We start from the raw sequence: 13,533 nt of genomic DNA, 5'->3' as shown, positions 1-13,533 counted from the left end.
CAAAAAGAGACAAGAAATAAACATTTTTCTTAAGCTATTGAATGTAAGTTCCAAGAACCTTAAGTGTCTCACTCCTGCACCTATCCCATAACTATCAGTGTCCTAGTCCTTGAGGACTATCATTGTATCTTATATGGTAGTGATGTGTGATAATGAATGTTCATTAATAATGGTCCCCAGTAAACAAGAAAATGTTTAATTCTGTTTAGTTTACTATTGAAGCAGGTATAGAATTGAACCATATATCTTAAGAATATTTCCACTGAGGACAACTTTTAAACATGAATGTTAAATTTGATTTACATTTTCTCTTTTGAAAACCACTCTACAAATTGCAAATCCTACAGAATAAATGAGAATAATCTATAATGGAGTTCAAAGATAAAAATAATATCTAATATATATTTTTAATTTTTTATTATTTATTTTTTAGAAAGAGAGACAGACAGATCATGAGTGGGGTAGGGGTAGAGGGGGGGAGAGAGAGACACAGAATCTGAAACAGGCTCCAGGCTCTGAGCTGTCAGCACAAAGCCCAATGTGGGGCTTGAACACAGGAATGTCGAGATCATAACCTAGGCTGAAGTAGAAGGCTCAACTGACTGATCTAACCAGACATCGCACAATATCTAATATTTTTTAAAGTAAGCTAAAAAGGAAAACTACAGGCCAGTATCCTTGAACAACACGAATGCAAAAATTCTCAAGATAATAGCAAGTGGAATTCAACAGTATATTAAAAGAATTATTCACAATGGTCAAATGGGACTTATTCCTGGACTGTGAGGCTGGTCCAATATTTGCAAATCAAACAATGTGATAAACCATATTAATAGAAGAAAATATGACAACCATATAATCTTGTCAATAGATGCAGAAAAAACATTTCACAAAATACAGCATCCATTCTTTGTTGTTCTTAGGTGTTCATCTAAACACCCTAAATAAACTAGGGAAAGAGGGAACATACCTCAACATGATAAAGGCCATATGTGAAAGTCCCACAGCTAAGATCATTTTCAATGGGGAAAAACTGAGAACATTTCCCCCATGGTCAGGAAGAAGACAAGGAGGTACACTCTCACCATTACTATTTAACATAGTACTGGAAGGCCTAGCCTCAAAAATAAGGCAACAAAAAATAAATAAAGGGTATGCAAATAAGGAAGGAAAAAACCAAAGTTTTACTTTGTGCACAAAATGAACACGACATGATATTATATGTAGAAAACCCAAAAGATGCCACCAAAAAATGCTAAAACTAATACATGAATTCAGCAATGTTTCAGGATATAAAATCAATGTACAGAAATCTGTTGTATTTCTATACAGTAATAACAAAGCAGCAGAAAAAGAAATCAAGGAATAGATCCCATTTGCAATTGCACCAAAACCAATAAGGTACCTAGGATAAATCTAACTAAAGAGGTAAAACATCTGTGTTCTGAAAACTGTAGAATGCTAATGAAAGAAATTGAGAAAGACACAAAGAAATGGAAAAACATTCCATGCTTACGGATTGGAAGAACAAATATTGTTAAACTCTCTATACACACAAAGCAGTCTACAGATTTAATGAAATCTCTGTCAAAATACCACCAGCATTTTAGCAGTGCTAGAACAAATAATCCTAAAATTTGTACGGAACCAAAAAAGACTCTAGATAACCAAAGCAATTCTGAAAAAGAAAAACAAAGCTGGAGGCATCATGATTCTGGATTTCAAGCTATATTACAAAGCTGTCATCATCAAGACAGTATGGTCCTGGCACAAAAACAGACACATAGATCAATGGAACAGCAAAGTAAACCCAGAAATGGAACCACAACTATATGTCAATTCATCTTCAACAAAGCAAGAAAGAATATCTAATGGAATAAAGGCAGTCTCTTCAACAAATGGACTTGGGAAAACTGGACAGCGACATGCAGAAAGAAATAAAACTGGACCACCTCTTTACACCATACACAAAAATAAATTCAAAATGGATAAGAGACCTAAACATGACATAGGAAACCATAAAAATTCTAGATAAGAACGCAGACAGCAACCGCTTTGGCCTTGGTCATAGCAACTTCTTACTAGACATGTCATCGAAAGCAAAGGAAACAAAAGCAAACATGAACTATTGGGACTTCATCAAGATAAAAAGCTTTTGAACAATGAAGTAAACAATCAACAAAACTAAAAGGCAGCCTATGGAATGGGAGAAGATATTTGCAAATGACATATCGGATAAAGGGTTAGTATCCAAAATCTATAAATAATTTATCAAACTCAATACCCAAAAACCAAATGACCAAGTTAAGAAATGGGCAGAGAGAGAGAGAGAGAGAGTTAAGATTGCAGAGAAGTAGGGGTACTGAGATTTTCTTGGTCCCTCAAACACAGCTATATTGAGGTCTGATCACTTGGAACAACCAAGAAATTGATCTGTGGAGCAGCAAAAGGATTTACACAGTTTGAGGGAGACAGCTTGACAGGATCAAGGTGTATGTATGTGAATTAGAGGAGATAAAACAGCATAGTCACAGAAGGGAGGGAACACTTTATGTGGAGAGACAAAAGGGAGAGAAAAAGAAAGGGTTGTAAAAGGGCGGCATTGGGTTAGCACAGGAGGATAACATCTCTGGAGCATGAACAGAGGAACAAGAGGTACAGAGAATGCCAGATTTTTTTGAAAACAGCCTTTGGTTCTGAAAGTCAGACGTTTTGGAAGTATGTGACTTTCTCCATAGCGGAGTTGTGGTGCACGCTCCAGGAGAGAAGGAATCCAGCCCCCAACTGCATAGCACAGTGTAGTTCCCAGAATTTTATGGGAAGAGGTTTATTGCCCCCCACTAAGGACAAAAAACCTTGCAGATGCAGCCAAAGGCCTTTAATCAACAGAGTGGAGAGTCTCTACTCCAGAGGAGAGAGGAGCTTCCTCTTACCATGTCCTTAAAGACATTGGTTTTTGAATCCCAGTCAAGTGCCAACAAGGCTCAGGAGAACTGTGGAGAACAGCAAGTTGACCACCCTCATTATTCTCTGAGGGCTGTAGAACAGTGAACAGTGTGGGTTGAGATAGCCAGTCAGGGAGGAGAAATGAGGTGATGCCATTTTGTTCCCAACACCAACACAGTGGGATTTTAGAGAGCAGCACAGCAGTCCCCAGTGGGGGCGAGACACACTTACACCAAACCCCGCCACTCTGTGCCTGGCAACTGCTTATTTACTAGACCAAGATTGACTGACCCAAATCAGCTGGCCTCTCCTCCAGACCAATACAGTCACCAGACCCATGCAACAATAGAAAATTTTTAAAAATATTTCTTGTCTCTTTCTTTCCTCCTTCTTGTTTTCTTTTCTTTATTTTTTTTTCTTTTGCAATCAGGCTTATATTTTCTGTATTGATTTTGGTCAATTTTTATTATATATGTATATTTTCCTTCATCAAGTATTTTTATTCTAATATTTTTCTATATTTTCTCTTTTTTTCTTCTTTTTTATTTCCCTTCATCTTTCTCTGGAATTAGACTTATAGTTTTTAATTCCGTTTGGTTTTGTTTCCTTCCCTTTCCTTTTTCTCTTTTTATGGGATCAGACTTCCATCAACTTCAATTCCCACCCCCCAAAGGTTACGTCAACAAACAAGGAAAAGAAAACCTAGTTAAAGTTCCAAACACTCCACCACTGCAAGCAAGGAGAAGCTCTTGAGAGGACTTACAAATGGTATAGAGAAGCCCAAATGCAACAACAGTGTATGCAGCATACACCAGAAACACTTTCTGGAGTGCCAAGCCCTGGGCAGTGTATGACCCCTTTTTAATATAGTTGTACTCTCAGGGGAAGGACACATATCGAGCTTTTAAAACATGCAAAAGATAAAATTAGGCAAAATGACAAGACAAAGGAATTCTCCCCAAAAGAAGGGTCAAGAAGAAATCAAAGACAGATAACTGCTCAAAACAGATACAAACAATATATCTGAACAAGAATTTAGAAAAATAGTCATAAGACTGAAAAAAGCATATAAGACACCAGAGAAATCGTTCCTGCAGAGATCAAAGACTTGTGAACTAGTCAGGATGAATTACAAAATGCTATAAATGAGATGTAAAATAAACTACAGAGAAGATTGACAGAGAGGATTGAAGAAGCAGAGAATAGGTGAAATATATGATAGAATTATGAAAAATAATGAAACTGAAAAAAAGAGAGAAAGGAGATTACAAGATCATGAGGGAAGAGTTAGACAACTAAGTGATTTCATTAAATGAAACAATATCTGTATCATAGGAGTCCCAGAAGAAGAAGAATGGGAAAAAGGGACAGAATGTTTACATGAACAAATCATAGCTGAGAACTTCCTTAATGTGGAGAAGGAAACAGACATCCAATTCTAAGAGACATGGAGAACTCCCTTCAAAATCAACAAAAACAGGTCAACACCATGACATATCATAGTGAAACTGGCAAAATAAAAAGATAAAGAGAAAATTCTGACGTTGCTTAGGGACAAAACGTCCTTAAACTACAAGGGTAGATACATAAGTTTAGTAGCAGACCTGTGCACTGAAAGTTGGCAGGACAGAAGGGAGTGGCATGAAATATACAATGTGCTGATTAGGAAAAATATGAAGCCACGAATCTGTTATCCAGCAAGGCTGTGATTCAGAATAGAAAGAGAGATAAAGACTTTCCCAGACAAACAAAAGCTAAAGGAGTCCATGACCACTAAACCAGCCCTGCAAGAGATTCTAAAAGGGACTTTATTAGTGGAAAGCAGTAAAGAGTACAAAGGACCAGAGAACATCATCACAAACATGAAACCTACAAATAACACAATGGCATTAAATTCATACCTTTCAATAATCACTCTGAATGTAAATGGAATAAATGCCCAAATCAAAAGACATAGGGTATCAGGATGAATAAAAACAAACAAACAAACAAACAAACAAAAACAAGATCCATTTATATGCTGCATATAAGAGACTCTAGTTCTGAGGACTTTAGTTCTCAGGACACCTAAAGATTGAAAATTAAGAGATGGAAAACCATCTATGATGCTAATGGACATCAAAAGAAAGCTGCAATTGTCATACTTATATCAGACAAACTAGATTTAACAATTTTTTAGGGTTTATTCATTTTTCAGAGACAGAGAGATAGAGCGTGAGCGGGGGAGGGACAGAGAGAGAGGGAGACACAGAATCTGAAACAAGCTCCAGGCTCTGAGCTGTAAACAGAGAGCCAGATACGGAGCCCAAACTCACGGAGGGCGAGATCATGACCTGAGCTGAAGTTGGGCGCTTAACTGACTGAGCTACCCAAGTGCCCCTCAGACAAAGTAGGTTTTAAAACACAGTCTGTAACAAGAGATTAAAGGCATTATATCATAATTAAGTGGTCTATCTATCAAGAAGATCTAACAATTGTAAATATTTATGTACTCAACTTGGGAGAACCCAATTATATAAATTGATTAATAACAAACATAAAGAAACTCATTGATAATAATGTCATAATTGTAGGAGAGTTTAATACCCCACTTAAAGCAATGGAAAGATCATTTAATCAGACAATCAACAAGGAAACAATTCTGAGAGACACATTGGACCAGATGGACTTAACCAATATATACAGAATATTTTATTCTAAAGCAGCAGAATACACGTTCTTCTCAAGTGCACATGAACATTCTCCAAAGTAGATCGCATAATGGATCACAAATCAGCCCTCAACAGGTACAAATATATTGAGATAATACCATGCATATTTTCAGATTAAAATGCTATGAAACTTGAAATTAACCACAAGAACAAATTTGGAAAGTCCTCAATGGGCTAACCAAGAAATTAAAGAAGAAATTAAAAATTACGGGGAAGCAAATAAAAATGAAAACACAACAGTACAAACCCTTTGGTATGCACCAAACACAGTCCTAGGAGGAAAATACATTGCAATTCAGGCCTATCTCAGGAAACAAAGGGGCGCTTGGGTGGGTCAGTTGGTTAAGCGTCCAATTTCAGCTCAGGTCATGATCTCACAGTTTTTGAGTTCGAGCCCCACATTAGGTTCTGTGCTGACAGCTTGGAGTCTGGAACCTGCTTCAGATTCTGTGTCTTATTCTCTCTCTGCCTCTCCCCCACTTATGTTTTGTCTCTCTCTGTCTTTCAAAAATAACTAAAAGTAAAGAAAAAAAATTATAAAGAAGCAAAAAAGTCCCAAATACACAACCTAACCTCACACATAAAGGAGTTAGAAAAGTGGCAGAAAATAAAGCCCAAAGCCAGCAGAAGAAAGGAAATAATAAATATTAGAACAGAAATAAAGAATACAGAGTCTCAGTAAAACAAAACAAAACAAAACAAAACAAAAACATTAGAACAGATCAATGAAAGTAAGAGCTGGCTTTTTGAAAGAATAAAAGAAATTGATACCCCCTAGCCAGACTTCTCAAAAAGAAAAGAGAGAGGACACAAATAGATAAAATCACAAGTGAAAGAGGTGAGAACACAACCAACATCACACAAATACAAAAAATTAGAAGAGAATACCATGAAAAGTTATATGTCAACAAACTGGACAATATGGAAGAAATGGACAAATTCCTAGACACTAATACACTACCAACACTCAAACATGAAGAAATAGAAAATTTGGACAGGCCCATAACCAGTAAATAAATTGAACTGGTTATTAAAAACCTCCCAACAAATAAGAATCCTAAGTCAGATGGCTTCGCAGGGCAACTCTACCAGACATTTTTTTAAATTTTGTAATGTTTATTTATTTATTTTTTTAATATGAAACTTATTGTCAAATTGGTTTCCATACAACACCCAGTGCTCATCCCAACAGGTGTCCTCCTCAATACCCATCACCCACCCTCCCCTGCCTCCCACCCCCCCAATCAACCCTCAGATGCTCTCTACCAGACATTCAAAGAAGAGTTAATACCTATTCTTCTCAAAGTATTCCAAAAAATAGAAATGTAAGGAAAGCTTCAAAACTCATTCTATGAAGTCAGCATTACCTTGTTTCCAAAACCAGGCAAAGACTGCACTGAAAAGGGGAATTACAGGCCAATATTCCTGATGAACCTGGATAAAAAAAATCTCAACAAGATACTAGTAAATTGAATTTAGCAGTACATTAGAAGAATTATTCAGCATGATCAAATAGGATTATTTTCCTGGGCTATAAGCCTGGTTCAATATTCACAAATCAGTCAACATGATACACCACATTAATAAAAGAAGGCTTAAAAACCATATGATCTTCTCAATAGATACAGAAAAAGCACCTGACAAACACAACATCCTTTTTGTATAAAATCCCTCAAGAAAGTGGGGATAGAAGGAACATACCTCAACATCATAAAATCCATATATGAAAGGCACACAGCTAATATCATCCTCAATGGGAAAAAAATGAGAGCTTTACCAAAAGATTAGGAATATGACAGGGATGTCCACTCTCACTACTGTTGTTCAACATAATACTGAAAGTCCTAGCCTCAGAAATAAGACAACAAAATGAAATAAAATGTATCCAAATTGGCACAGAAGTCAAACTTTCACTCTGCACAAATGACATCATAATCTACATGGAAAACACGAAAGACTCCATCACAACACAGCTAGAGCTGATACATGAATTCTGCAAAGTCAAAGGATTTAAAATAAATGTACAGAAATTGGTTGTATTTCTATACACCAATAATGAAGCAGCAGAAAATATATCAATGAATCAGTCTCATTTATAACTGAACCAGAAACAATAAGATAACTAGGAATAAACCTAACCAAAGAGATAAAAGATATTTATGCTGAAAACTACAGAAATCTTATGAAAGAAATTGAAGGAGACACAAAGATATGGAAAAGCATTCCATTTTCATGGATTAGAAGACAAAATGTTGCTAAAATGTTGATATTCAAAGCAATATACACATTCAATGAAATACCTATTACATAACAACATCGTTCCTCATAGAGCTAGAACCCAAAAATTTTAATGGAACCATAAAAATCCCAAATAGCCAAAGTCATATTGAAAAAGAAAAACAAACCTGGAGGTATCACACTTCTGGACATTAAGCTGTATAACAAAGTTGTAATCATCAACACAGTATGATATTGGCGTAAAAACAGACACATAGATCAATGGAATAGAATAGAGAACCCAGGGGTGCCTGGGTGGCTCAGTCAGTTAAGTGGCCGATCAGGTCTTGATCTCATGGTTCATGAGTTCAAGCCCTGCATTGGGCTCTGTGTTGACTCTCAGAGCCTAGAGTCTGCTTTAGACTCTGTGTCTCCCTCTCTCTCTGACCCTCTCCTGCTCTCTCTCTCTCTCTCCCTCTCTCTCTCAAAAAAAAGCATTAACATTTAAAAAAAAAAGAATACAGAACTCAGAATGGGCTCACAAATATATGGCCAGCTAATCTCTGTCAAAGGAGTAACAAGTATCCAATGGAAAAAAGACAGTTTCTAAAGCAAATGGTGCTGGGAGGACTATACAGTGACATGCAGAAGAATGAAATGGGATCACTTTCTTACACCCTACACAAAAATAAACTCAAAATGGATTAAAGACCTAAGTGTGATACAGGAAACCATAAAAATCCTACAGGAGAAATCTCTTTGACTCAAGCATGTAACTTCTTCCTTAATTTGGTTCTGGAGGTAATAAAAGCAAAAATGAACTATTGGCACCTCATCAAGATAAAAAGCTTACTCACAGTGAAGGAAACAATCAACAAAATTAAAAGGCAACTGATGGAATGGGAGAAGACATTTGCAAATGACATATCAGAAAAAGGGTCAGTATCCAAATCTATAAAGAATTTACCAAACTCAACACCCAAAAAAACAAAGAATCCAGTCAAGAAATGGGCAGAAGACATGCATGGGAACTTTTCCAAAGACCTCCAGATGGCTAACAGACACATGAAAATATACTCAACATGACTCATCATCAGGGAAATACGAGTCGAAACCACAGTGAAATGCCACCTCGGACCTGTCCGAATGGCTAACATTAAAAACTCAGGAAGAACAGATGTTGGTGAAAATGCAGAGAAAGGGGAACCTTTTGCACTGTTGGTGGGAATGCAAACTGGTGCAGCCACTCTGGAAAACAGTATGGAGGTTCCTAAAAAATGAAAAATAGAGCTACCCTACAACCCAGCAATTGCACAAGTACATGTTAATCCAAGGATACAAAAAATGCTGATTCAAAGGGGAGCATGCACCTCAATGATTATTGCAGCTCTGTCAACAATAGCCAAACTATGGAAAGAGCCCAAATGTCCATTGACTGAAGAATGGATAATTAGATGTTCTATATATGTGTATATACATATATACATAGAACATATGTATATATGTATATACACATATACATATATGTATATACATATATGTATATACACATATATAGAACATCTAATTATCCATTGTGTATATACACATATATAGAACATCTAATATATATGTATATATATATATATGTATATATATACGTATATATACACATATATATACACGTATATACATATACGTATATATACACACATATGTATGTACACAATGGAATACTACTCAGTGATGATAAAGAATGAAATCTTGCCATTTGTGACAACATGGATGGAAAAAAAAAATATATATGTATATATATACATATATATACACATATATGTATACACAATGGAATACTACTCAGTGATGATAAAGAATGAAATCTTGCCATTTGTGACAACATGGATGGAAAATATACATATATATACGTATATATATATGTATATATATGTATATATACATATATACATGTGTATATATATATATATACACATATGTATATACACAATGGAATACTACTCAGTGATGATAAAGAATGAAATCTTGCCATTTGTGACAACATGGATGGAATATATATATATATATGTATATGATATATACGTGATGATACGTGATGATAAAGATGATAAAGAATGAAATCTTGTCTTTGTGACAACATGGATGGAACTACAGGGCATTATAAGTCAGAGAAAGACAGATATCATAAGATTTCACTCATATGTGGAATTTGAGAAACTCAATAGAATTGCATAGGGGAAGGGAAATATTAGATAAAAACAGAGATGAGACAAACCATAAGTGACTCTTCAATCCAGAAAACAAACTGAGCGTTACTGGAGGGGGAATGGGTTCAGGGGATGAGTTAAATTGTTAATGGGAATTAAGGAGGTCACTTGTTGGGATGAGCAATGGGTGTCATATGTAAGAGACTGGGTTCTACTCCTGAAGCCAAGACTACACTGTATGTTAACTAACTTGTATTTAAATAAAAATAAATAAATAAAAATTAAAAAGGAAGAAAAAAGTGGCACTTGTGTTTTCTCATCTAAGGCTAATTACCTTAATGTCTTGCTTAACTATCACTATAATATTCTTGTTTCCTTGGCAAATTTAGAGTTACATAAAAATGACTAACATTACCCTTGGAATTAAGCCATATATACTGAGAACTGCCTTGAAATAATCATCTACTATAAAGTCCAACCTGATTAAAGTTACCTGGGTGGTCTTCCCTGAGATAAATTGGCATTAGGTACTGATTAACATCCAGAATAAGTGAGCTGAAAGATAAAATTGTGACTCTTCTCTCTGTTTTCTGTACTTTGGGTTAGAACATCTTCCCCAACGAATCACGTTCTTAATTTGGGAATGCAAAGAATCTTCTTTTAGGAGCAAAATTCAGAAACAATAAGCTGATCTAAGAAAATTGCCTTCCAATTTTTTAATTTCCATATTTTTGGAATATGGTAATTAGAAGAAAAAGGAAGAGTCTGCATTGAAATAAATATAATGCTTTACTTCAGTCAACATTATTAAAAACATTAAAAGTAAAAAAAATATTAATTCAAGTCAATTTATAAGATTAATAAAAAAATCTGTGGTACTATTTTCTAAATTAACAGAATTTGGGAGATTAATGACTATGTAGAGACACAGATCAGTTTCCTTAGTAGATACCAGACCATTTTCTCCTCCAGCCTCCTTTTAACAAGCACCAGATGGGGTTAGATCACATGACCTTTGAGGTCCCTCTTTGCCCTGAAATTTTATAACTCTCTGAGTTAGTAGTAGGGGAGTTGTCCATCCTTAAAACAATACCCTCACTGTAAGCTGTATGTACACACATCAATCACATGCACTCACACTTTCATACTTTAGCAAGTATTAGTAACAGTTTACATTGTTTAGTGCTTTTTTTTGTCCATAGCCAAAATTTATTGAAAAACTGACACCAAAATAGACAACTGATGTGCACCTTACAAAATTAAAAACAATTACATTATCTTTATAGATTAACTGGAATTACTGAACTGATAAGGCTCTCTGTGATATAACACAAATTCAGGAGTATATAACACTAATATGGATCATTAGTGTTGCTTTCTTCTAAATGAAAAGCCTTCTGTGAGTCTGGCCTTTCCTCCTCTTGGCTGGCGCAACAATGTTAAACAACCTATACAAAAAAAAAAAACACCGTCTGATCATGGCTGAAAACCGTGGTACTCTTGTAACAACCTGAACATTTTACATCCATAAAATAGGAATCTGGGCTTTGAGCTAGCTATTTCTTTTTATGTTTTTTTTTCTTTTCCTCTTTTAAGGATGGGTGTAGTAAATTTCTAGCTAAAGGCATATTTATTCTTTTGTAAGCCTAGCCAGTCCTTAATTCTTTTTAATTTACCAAATATTTTCACATATGCCACCTTATTCAACCATAGCAATGATATAGGAGAGAAGGGGACAACATCATCCCTTTTTTTACCAATGAAGAAGCAGATTCAGAGACAAGACATTCTCTTTTTTTCTGTAACTAGACAATCTGCAAGACTTACCTTAGGTACCATCTTTCATGAGGAAAACACGGACTGATTAAGATAAAAATTGAATTCAGAACACTTTTATCTGAATTCCTATTGTACTTAAGGTATGTTATATGCATTTTACTACTAAAGTGTTATTTTTTCTTGTCTGTCTTGTCCAATGTGTTGTATAAAGAAATATAGAGTGAGTTAAGATGGTAGAGGATTAGGGAGACCCTAGGCCTGTCTCATCCCTTGAACACCGCTAGATAGTTATCAAATTGTTATGAACATCAAAGAAACCAACTAGAGGTTTGAGTGAACAAAACCTGTAAGACTACATGTAGAAAAGGTACCACCATTTGGAAGGTAGGAGGTGCTGTGAGTTTAAGTGGGGAGGTACTGCTCTGGGTCCAGCTGGGGTGAAGAAGCTTGCTTACTTGGGCTACTGCAAAGTAGTATAAGCAGGGGAGCACAAAATATGAATTTTTAGCAGACAGCTGCCATGGAGGAATTGCCTGGCTTTAAAGTGCTCAAGTGGTGAAGTGGGGTAGAGTCCCAAGAGTGACAGCATGGTTCGACAATCCATTGGGTAAGAAGAAAGACTGGTTGTGCCAATGTGCTATGCTGTTTCCAGGCATGAGAGGGGATTCTTTCTGGCTGAGGGCTGCAAGCAGGGGGGCTGGTTTTTTGCTCTGTTTTGACATAAACTCTGAATAGCTGGACAGTCATGCCACTCCCCCCTCCCCCAACATAAATGGGCCAGCAAAAGCCTGTTGAGTCCCTCTCCAAGATCCCAGAGGAGCAGTGTAGATCTGCACCCCTGGAATCCCTAAAATTTGGAGTTTTGAAACTCAGTCATGCGCCTGAGATAAAAAGCCTGGACACAGGCTGGTGAATATGGGGCTCTGAGGGAAATCAGAGACACAATAGGAGTGATTAATTGCTCTTCTCTGAGAGTTCCCTGAAGAGTGTGTGTGTGTGGGAGGATGTGCAAACATTCAGCTCAGGAGCTTATAGAACATGGGAAGGCCATATTCATTCCACCCTTCAGAGCTGAAAAACCTTCAAGGAGCAAAGCAGTACCAACTGGTGGAAGCCGGAGCTAATTAAACCAAGCCCCGTCCCCCTGAACCCTGGAGGCACATTTCCACCTAAACAAGTGAGTCTGAGAATCATCACAGCAGATCCTTCTTTCTTCCAGAACCAGCACAAACAATTCCCTTGCACCAAGTCTATGGAGCATAGTGTTGCAAAGCTTCAGCTCTAGGGGAAATAGGATCTAACTTCCATTTTACTTTTATTCTTCATTATTATTTTTTCATTTATTTTATTTTTCAATTTCTTTTTTTTACTTTTTAGTATTATTATTTTTATTTTTATATATACATATTCTTTTATTCTTTCTTTTATTGTTTTTTGTTTGTTTGTTTGTATTTATTCTATTTTATTTTATTTTTGGACCTAGATTCTTTTAACAAGCAAACCAAAACACACCCAGAATCTGGATTTCTGGATTTCTTTGTTTGTTTTTTGTTCCTTGTTTTTTATTTATTTCTGTTTGTTGTTTGTGTTTCTCTTTATTTTAGTTTCTTTTCTTTCTTTGCTCTTTTCTTTTCTGGACAAAATGATGAGATGGAGAAACTCACCCCAAAAGAAAGAAC

The 13,533-nt window shown here is 35.9% G+C and overlaps 1 pseudogene; it reads right to left on the bottom strand.

The window, feature by feature from the left end:
• Nucleotides 1-11,440: 11,440 nt before the first annotated feature.
• On the bottom strand, nucleotides 11,441-11,703 carry LOC125157533 (40S ribosomal protein S27-like; annotated as a pseudogene).
• Between the last annotated feature and the right edge of the window lie 1,830 nt (nucleotides 11,704-13,533).

Source organism: Prionailurus viverrinus, chromosome X, assembly GCF_022837055.1.
Source record: "Prionailurus viverrinus isolate Anna chromosome X, UM_Priviv_1.0, whole genome shotgun sequence".
Lineage (NCBI taxonomy): Eukaryota > Metazoa > Chordata > Mammalia > Carnivora > Felidae > Prionailurus > Prionailurus viverrinus.
Note: the sequence above shows the minus strand (reverse complement) of the source record. Positions and strands in the feature narration are given on the sequence as shown.